Source organism: Typopeltis vanoorti, chromosome 22 (genome assembly GCF_054136105.1).
Source record: "Typopeltis vanoorti isolate ZY-2024b chromosome 22, IOZ_Tvanoo_1.0, whole genome shotgun sequence".
Classification (NCBI taxonomy): domain Eukaryota; kingdom Metazoa; phylum Arthropoda; class Arachnida; order Uropygi; family Thelyphonidae; genus Typopeltis; species Typopeltis vanoorti.
This window is the reverse complement of record NC_143570.1, coordinates 85308848-85318761: the sequence shown is the minus strand read 5'-3', so window position 1 is coordinate 85318761 and position 9914 is coordinate 85308848.

Genomic DNA, 9914 nt, shown 5'->3' with positions numbered 1-9914 from the left:
AAGTACAGCTATACCAAATAAAAATGCAATAATTAATTAAACTCTACCAACTGTTTCATAATAATAAGTAATAAGAAAATTAGAAACAAACATCCTATTTCTAAGCCATCGATATATCTCCACGATATACTGATGTACGTGTTTTGTCCAGTTCAGTTGTTGCATTATTCGTCAGGCATCCAGTGGCGTGACTCCTTTACCATCATTTGATATATCTTTTCATGTTTCGTAAAGAACGTATCCGTTTTCTAAAGTGTATTTGGATTTTGATTTTATTAAATCGTAAGTCATTAAAATGTGAATTGGAAGTATTTATTGTCAATTAATATGTTTAACTTATTAGATATAAAAGCAAATTTCCTTTACATTGATTTTCGGAAACTAAAGTTTTCAGTTTTTTTTCGCAAAATCCCGCATATATTGCAATTGCTATTTCCTGCCTACAGAGTAGTTTTCTTGGGTGCATCCAACCCAAATAGCATCATCTGCTTTCCCATTATTTCAAGCAATAATTAGCAGTAATTTACAAGACTTGAGATACTTAATTAACAATCCTTCACGAATGACTAATGAACAGACAGCCATGGTACTAGGCCAGTAAAGACATGTGCATATGATTGGTGCGGTATTACAAAAGATCGCGCGAGTCAAAGATAAAAGTCAGCAGACAATTTTTGAATTGAAATGCTAATTCTCTTCAACCAAATTCAATATCTGAAAGTGCCATAACAATATTCACTATATATTTCCTAGCTTTAACACGTTTACGAATTTTAACGCTTTCTGTTGATTTTTATTGTTGCTCTGCATTTGAGCTGGGGGGACAGACTCCCACACATCTAGTTTTTAGTGTTTGCCAGTGCAGCATATGGTTTTGCTTGCGGCTAAATAGCATAGTTTTGGGGGGAAGGGAATGCGATTCATTAGTTCGTGCCATTTTTATCCCAGCTGTCTCTAATTGCACTATTTGTTGAGAAATATATTACACAGACTGCAAATGTTTGTACCTTATTCAGTGATACAATAAAACGATTTGCTTTTACATGCGTCTGCAGAGGTATTGGCTAATATGGAGGGCGCGTGGTTTGCCACAGGAAGCGAGTCACTATTGCCATGAGGTGAACGTGATTAAACTTTTTTTTTCTGTGCGAGGTTACGTGAAACTTTTCAATTTCTTTTTTTCGCAAAGTAAAATCAGGGGTGCGAGTTATACGCAAAAACCAGTTATATTCCAGTAAATACGGTGAGTTATTTTTAAAGCTATGTGAAATATATTATCAATATTCAGGATTATGAAGTGTTGTCTGCACGTGATTAGATCTCAACTACGTTAATTTTAACTCAGTTAATAGTGATAGATAAGGGTGAAACTGATGTACTGAAGTAAACAAACGAAAAAAATAAACATTCCTTGAGTGTTTCTAAAATTTTGTAATATTGTAAATAGTATGTACATATTTAACTTTTTGTTAATTCATGGGATAAAAATATTTAATATTATTTACTTATTCAACAGGCAAAGCCTAACCCGTAATGTCCATGCCAAGAAAGTATCCCTCTGGGTGTCAAAAAAGGAAATCAGCAGAAAAGAAAAGCAAAATCTCAAAAAGTTACAAGTAGATTTGTTTTCATAGCTACAAAATAAATCTGACAACGAAATTGTTACGACTTCAGCAGTTGCGATTCAAACTTCAACTGAAGAAGAAAACTCCAAACAAGCTACACAACTTTTCAACGAAAATGTAGAAACTGTGGGATTCGTCGAAAAAGACGCGTCTGATTATACACACGTTTTGGATACAGCAAATAACGATGAAAACAATAATAACGATGGTGATCAAGTGAATATAAATGATCCAGGTTTGTGGCCAAATATTATAACTGTAAATTTAGATTATTTTGTGTTAAAACGTGACCTAAACAACATCATCAAGTCGCATTCGTTACGAATGTTGAAGGTAGATCATTTTCTACATCGTACTATTGAAAAAAAAAAAAAAAATGCCAAATGGTAAAACTCAGCTTCGCAGCTGGTTAGTTTACTCAAAAGCTCAAGACTCAGTATTTTGCTTTTGTTGTGTATTATTTTCCAAAAGAAGAGGAAAAGATCAATCAACACGATTTGTATATGGTTTTAATAAATGGAGAAAACTGTCATCTGTAATTCGAGATCATGAGCTTTCTGTTAGTTACTTTATTTCTTTTATTGCTTGGCAAGAATTATTTAAAAGGCTTAATGTATGTTCGACTGTTGACAGAACAAATCAAATTAATATAAATAAAGAAACGGAACGTCTAAAATTACTATTCCAAAGAATTGTAGATGTTATTCTATTTTTTAGCAAATAATAATCTGTCATTTCGAGGATCCCATGAAACAATAGGAACGCCGAATAATGGAAATTGTTTAAGTTTAATAGAATTATTAAGGAAATATGATCCTGTGCTAATGGATCATGTAAACAGAATTAAAAATACGAAAAAAAAAAGAATTGTGCATCATTTGGCGTATAGATTTCAAGAGGAAATTATTGCTGCATTAGGTAATGAAGTCCTTAATAAAATTAAAGACGATATAAAAGCAGCCATATATTACAGTATCCAAATGGATTGTACTCCTGATATTTCTCACAAGGAACAAACTTGAATAATTATTAGATATGTAAATTTTGTAGACAAAAAATTAATTATAAATGAGCCATTTATAGGATTTATTGAAGTAACTGATGTGACTGGTGAAGGACTAGCAAATTCGCTTTTAAAAAGAATAAATAGGTGAGCTTGATTTAGATATTATGAATTGTAGAGGGCAAGCATACGATAACGGTAGCAATACGAAGGACACATATAAAGGCGTACAATCTAGAATAATTAGTTTAAACTCTCATGCAATTTATGTACCTTGCTTATCACATTCTTTTAATTTGATAATTTGTGATGCTGCTTCCAGTAGTATATATTGTAAAAAAAATTTCGGAATATTGCAACGTTTATACTGAGTATTTTCTGCATCTACAAAAAAGTGGGAAATTATACAAAAGCATTTAAATATTACGCTTAAACCATTATGTGATACTCGATGGGAAGTCAAAATAGACGCAGTCAAACCAGTGTATACACACTTGGAACAAACTTATAATGCCTTAGAATAATTTATTGGTGCAATTAACGATAACGCAGCAGTATCCGAAGCTAAAATTCTACTAGATTCATTACAAGAAATGCCATTTATTTTAAGCTGCTCGGTGTGGTTTACAATATTGTCAAAAATTAATAGTATCAACAAACTATTTCAAGCAAAAACAGTTGTTCTTGACTCTGCTTTTAATTTAGTGAATAAAATTAAAAATGAAATCCAAAATTTAAGATCAAAATTTAACACATTTTTAAACGACGCAAAAATGATAGCACGAAACTTGAATATTTCCGAAGACTTCCCTGAAAAAAGAATTCGAAAAAGAAAAATATTGTTTTCCGAACTAGCAGAAGATGAAGTTTTACTAAACCCGGTAGAGGAATTTAGATGTCACTTTTTCAACGTTGTGATTGATACTGTTATTGTACAAATAGATGAGAGATTTAAAAATATACTTAATGTTATTTCTTATTTTAAATTAATCACTGATATAAAAACATTAGAAAAAAATTAACTAGAAAACCGCTCAAGGGGTTTTGTAAAATATTATACTAGATGTAAATGAAGACTTAATCCAGGAAATTGATTTGTTACGAGAATTGATCTTGGACCCAAAAAAAATGTAAATAACGCGCAAGATATATTGCAATATATATTAAATAATAGTTATAATGAACTATTTCCAAATGTGCTAACTGTATTGAAAATTTTCTTTACGTTACTAGTTACTATAGCAAGTGCAGAGCGTTCTTTTAGCAAATTAAAATTGATAAAGAATTATCTTCGGTAAAGTATGTGCGAAGAACGCTTAAATGCACTTGCTATATTAAGCATCGAAAAGGAAATTGCCAAAATCTGTAATTTTTCGGAAATGATTAATGACATAGCAAAAAAAAATCGCATATGTAAATAAATACATATTAAGCAATATACGTGTTAGTAAAACTAGGCCCCTAAATAGTAAACCTATTTATTTTTTTATGTGCTTAAATTAATTTTTTATTACTTTAAACAATAATTAATTGTAAATAGTTTTTGTGCGTTAGTTGGTGAGCCAGGTTACTTTTCTTTGTGTTAATTATTTAATACTTTTGTTTTGGAGAGCCTGTGTAGCTCAGTGGATGTGGCGTTTGCACATACCACGGCGCTTGGCCACACGAAGGAAGACTTGGTTTCGAGTCTAGTCGGCGACTAGAAGAAATTTTTCTAAGCCTTTTTTCGACCGGTTCCCGAGTTAGTCGATCTCTGGCACGGGCAAGCGGGTTTTTCCTCCCGGAAACTCGGGTTTTTCGTCCCGTAAACTCAAGAAAATCGACCGTAGAACCCACATTATTTTCAGACATTAAATATATTGTGTTAGGGTTAGGGACCACGAGATGGCGGCACATTTGAGCCGTCTCTCTTCACTGTGTACCGCTTAATTAGTGATAGCCTTGGGTCATCTATCTCTGATTGGTACCAGTGGAGATTGAACTGCCCACTCAGTCTCCAAAAGTTAGATAGGGCTAAATGGTCTCGCCTACTCCCGTATACGAGAATAAAAAGGCGTTAGCTGATTTTTTTTTTTTTTTTACTTTTGTTTTGTGTTCAGTAAACGTTATGTTAACCTGTTATATTTCGAATGTTTTTTTTTTGTTTGTTTGTTTGTTTTTCTGTGCCAAAATCATTTGCAGGTAAGAGGTTTTACAATACGTTTATTTCGAATCCTTTAATTTTTACCTTTGAAAAATATTTTAGGGACCCCAAAAGGTTTCTTGCACTCGGTTCCCTTTCTAGAAAAGGCCGGCCCTGCCCGTTGCCAACAGTTTTGAAAACTAATGGAGGGACAGTGTTACTTACTTCGTTTGAGAAATTAAAAGGCATATAGAATTAGTATTATATTATATAACTTGGAAATTTTGTTTACATATTTATCTTTTTTTTTAGTTTGCAACGGATTCATAATTAGGGGCGGATTAAACCGACTAAGAGTATTTTACCTGGTAGTAAAATTTACGGGGGTTCCTAAAATATCTCTACATTTAAAAATGTTGACGATATTTCTTTTGCAGCCTAGTACACTTGCGTGGCAGTTTTAATTTGTCTTTATCTTCTTTTAAAACTAGAAACTGTTCCAATTCATCATCAAAATGCAATATCTATAACGTTCTTATATGTCTCTCTTAATTTTTCCACATAGCTCGGGGCCCCTGGCGACCTCCAGGTGCAACACTCGCTTTATCCGCCTCTGTCCATAATGACAGAAATATTAGACACAAAAAAAGAGACATTGATAAAATTTGACTCCGTTGATTACAGTGAACATATATAATAAATATAAATAAATAAATACATAGCGGTAACTCGATATAAGTTTTCTCATGTTGTTGAACCCTTTATGGAATTAGCAATGTAAGAAACAACAATTGTATTCTAAATTATTTCAAAATCTGTTAAAACGATAACGCCTTATAGAGCTGTCTTCAAAGAGAATACAGAAGAATTAAAAGTATTTAATTGTTTTGGACATTTTTATTGTTTTTAAAGTTTTCTACATGTTTCATTGACAGAATTTCACTCATCACGTTTCGCTATAATCCGCCGAATACCACTTTATAATTAAATATATTTTATAATTATAATATCGATTATATTCAACTTAGAACCAGTGTTACAGTAGGTCTAATTTTAATTGAAATGATCTTTAATAAGAGTGGAGATTCACAACTGTGCATTGGCTTAAATCATAAGCCATTGCCGTGAGTCTTGATAGAAAGGTGCAGTTCGTAATGTCGTTTTTGTTTAGTAACACCATTCGTTAATAAACTGGGTAAGCATCTAGCATCAAATTAGATTTGTTTTGTCTAGTTTCTATTCTAAATTTATGACAGAAATTTTGCTATCTAATGATGTTTTGAAGGTGTTTACTAAAAATTAATAAAAGCCACTGCTTCTTTACCTTAAAGGTTGTGAGCTTCAAATCCACAAATAAGGTTGTTTGAAAAACCTAGATGGGATTTAATGAAATGTGCAGCTCAGTGAAACTGCTGTTTACACTCCTTAGCGCTAAACTGCCCGAAGAGAGCGTCGTTAGTTCGATTCTAGTCGCTGACTAGAGGAACTTTTTCTAAACTTTTTTTTTTTTTTTGCCATTTCCCAAGTTAGTCGATCTGTTGGACGGGTAAACTCAAGGTCCCATAAATTCGTCCCATAAACTCAAGAAAATAGACCGTAAAACTCACTATTTCAGACATTAAAAATGTTGTGTTAGGGTTGCGTAACTCAGTGGGGATGGCATGTGCCTTCCACGGTGTTAAATCGCCGGAACAGAGAGAGCGTTGCAAGTTCAATTCTAGCCACCAACAAGAAGAAATTTTATTAAGCTTTTTTCGACCTATTTTCGAGTTAGTCTATCTCTGGCATGAGCAATGGGTTGTTTCTCCTGGAATCTCGAGTTTTTCGTTCCGTAAACTCAAGAAAATCGCCTGTAGAACCCACAATATTTTGAGACAGTAAACATAGTGTTAAGATTAGGGACCATGAGATGGCAGTACTTGACAGTTCCCTTTCTTCACTGGATGCTATGATATAGTGATATTCTTAGGCCAGCTATCTCTGATTGGCTACCTGTAGAGATTGAACTTCCCCTCAGGAAGTTCAATCTCTACTGGTAGGGCTAAAATGGACTCGCCTACTCCCTATATGGGAATAAAAGGCAACTGTCAAGTACTGCAAGTAGATTTGTTCTCCCAGAAACTCAAGAAAATCAACCAGAACCCATTATTTCAGACAAGAACATATCCTTTTAGGGTTAGGTAGCGAGAGACGGCAGCACTTTTTTGCTCGTTATTTCATCGGTTGCCACTTATAATTTAGTGATAGTCTTGGGCCAGCTATCTCTAATTGGCTACTGGTGGAGATTGAACTGCCCACTCAGTCTCCAAAAGCTAGATACGGTTAAAAGGCTTCTCCTATTCCATATAAGGGAATAAAAGATATAATTGAGACCAACATGAATCAGGCAATGAAATTCATCCCTCACCTAAAGACAATCACAAATTCATGCGAATTCAAACCCACAGTCTGCTGTTTCTTTCTTCACTTGGATTATTTTTCATATGCAAAACGATTTTAAAAAATTATAATCTCTCTCTCTCTCTCTCTCTCTCTCTCTCTCTTACTCTGAGTGAAATTTAATGTTTAGGAACTATTTAAAGATTTGGATTCATTTCAGAAAGACCGTTTTAATGGAATTTTCACATCACTGTAAAAATACTCTTACAAAATACACCATGTTAAACCAAGATATAAACATTTCAATAAATTTTAATATATAAGTAATAGTTTATTTATTATTATTTAGTGTACGGGGAAATTACAAAAAATTAATGAGCAAAACTATATATCGACAAAGTTCAGTTGATGAAACTCTGGGAGTTAATGCAAGTTCCTGAGACCTCCAGGGAAGGGATGTGTTGGACAGTTATTAGTGATATGGTGCATAGTCTGCACACGCATGCAAAAGGATGACTGAGAAATTCTTCACAGATATAATAAGTGAGCACAAGCGACCTTATCCAGTTCTAAATCTGTTTAACTACCTCCAAGGATGTCGAGGTAGATTGAATCCTGGAGGTGTGATAGTTGTATGCACTTGTAGGTACCTACAACTGGAGGTACTTATTTGTAGTTCATTTCAGCTCTTCACCATTCCTGGAGACCATCATCTAGTACTTTCACTAACCATCCACTGATTTTCTTTATTTCTTTAATACCTTCTCTTTTGAATCATAGAGGAGTGATGCGGGAAAGAACAGGTAATAACCATTGGAGAGGAGTAGATTTTAAGGTACCAGAGATGGTTTTCATTGTTATGCTAATCTGAATGTCATCTGTTTGTCCACAAGAGTTGTGTGGTAATTGTTCATTAGCTCCAAGCTAATGAACAATACTTAGCAACAAGGAAGACCAGAGCCAAGGCTGCTGTAGCCTTCTAAGAGTCGACACATTACAACCGAAAGTTGTGCCTATCAGTTTGTTTATGATGTTGTTCCCGTCAGATATCTTTAACTTAGTTTTTTCCAAATGTTTCGGTAAGTTAGCGTACGGTCAAATGTGACACCAAATAACAAGATTTACTTTTATGGATTAGAGTCCTGTTGCAGAAGTTTATTTTCAGTTTTCTATGAGTCGTTATTTAGGTGGAAAGTAAAAACAACAGTTTTGCTGGGATTAAGAGATAATCTCCAGCTTTCAAAGTGATTTTGTAGTGAGCTCAGGTCTTTGCCGTGTTTCCCTAGTTGGAGGGATTTTGCTTGTGTAGAGGTTGAATGAAATCAGGGGCTAATTCTCCAAACTTGCTATGCTTGCTGCACAAGCTCATTAATTGAGAAAGAAGTAATATTTATTTGTTAATAAATGCATGCATTTATAAGCATTCCATTTAGGCTTTTATTTTTATAGACAGAAGACGTCTTAAGCTTGCTCGGCAATAATTGAACTTTGCGTTATGTATCAAAGGCTAATGCTTGCTCGTCTAGTCAAAGCTACCTTGGCTTGCTCGGTTGTAGGAGCTTCTAGGTCCTAGCAGGAGCACTTGATTTCATGCGCGCGCATAGCCATTTCACGTCGTCTCACTCTGTTGCTTAAACGCAGGCCATGCGCAGGCAACGTAGCCCTAGCCAGTGAGCTTCAGCCAGCCTTTACAAGTGTGCGTGTTGCTTGGGAAAATTAAGTTACAACCAACTTTTTATGACGATGTTATTGTCCAGTTCATAAAGAAGAACCGTAGGGTAGAATTTGTATTCAAGTAGCTAAATTGAAAAAGATAGAATATCATTTGTAAAATAAATGTTGTATTTGTATGATTAAATGTACATAAATTTCTAAATATATAGTTTTAAATGGCCAGCAATTCATTATTCCGCTAATTAGACCAATCACACCTCTCACTCCCTGAATGATAACAAGAGCAAGCGTGAATTTCAAGATCAGAATTCGCCCCTGAATGAAGTAGAGCGAGAACAGATCCTTGTGGGATCCCATTCTGCAGGATAAATGTTCTGCTTTTTTGCGAATTCAAATGAACCTTTATTTTCCTATTGGAAAGCATTTGTTCTAGTAACTTCAGAGTTTTTTTGACAGTCGATATATACTGTATCATATGCTTATATTAGGTCTATGAAGGCAGTACCTATTTTTAAATGCTTCCGGTACCCAACTTCTACTTTATATGGGTTGTAAGGGCTAGGACCTAGTCGTAGCAGCTTCTGCCAGATGTCAACCCAGCCTGGATAAGGATAAGGTGGCTTCTATTTTTTGGAGAAATCCTAGAGAGGATAATCCTTTCAAAAAGTTTGTAAGGAGTGAAGAGTAATGCTCTAGGCCAGTCATCATTTGATTTGTTGGGTTTCGGCAAGGCTTGATTCATGGCGAAGTATTAGAAACCGTTCATCATTTATTATTGAGAACAAGAAATTGGATAGCCAGGATTTTTCTCTTGGACCAAAGTGAGTAAGAAAGTCTGGAAGGATGCCATGAATGCCAAGAGCTTTACCTGTTTTAGTTATTTGAGTGCTGCATAAAATTCATCTAGAATTACTGGATTAGAGTTTGCTGTAGATGTAGGACATGAGAAGAAAACTTTTTTCGTAAAGACAATGGATCTCTTTTATCTGTGGGAATTTTGGGTTTAGTTTTTTGTGCTAAGATTTATGCAGTACTGTTAGGGCGCACGCGCGCGCACACACACACACACATACACACACACACACACACACACACAGAATATATATTGCTT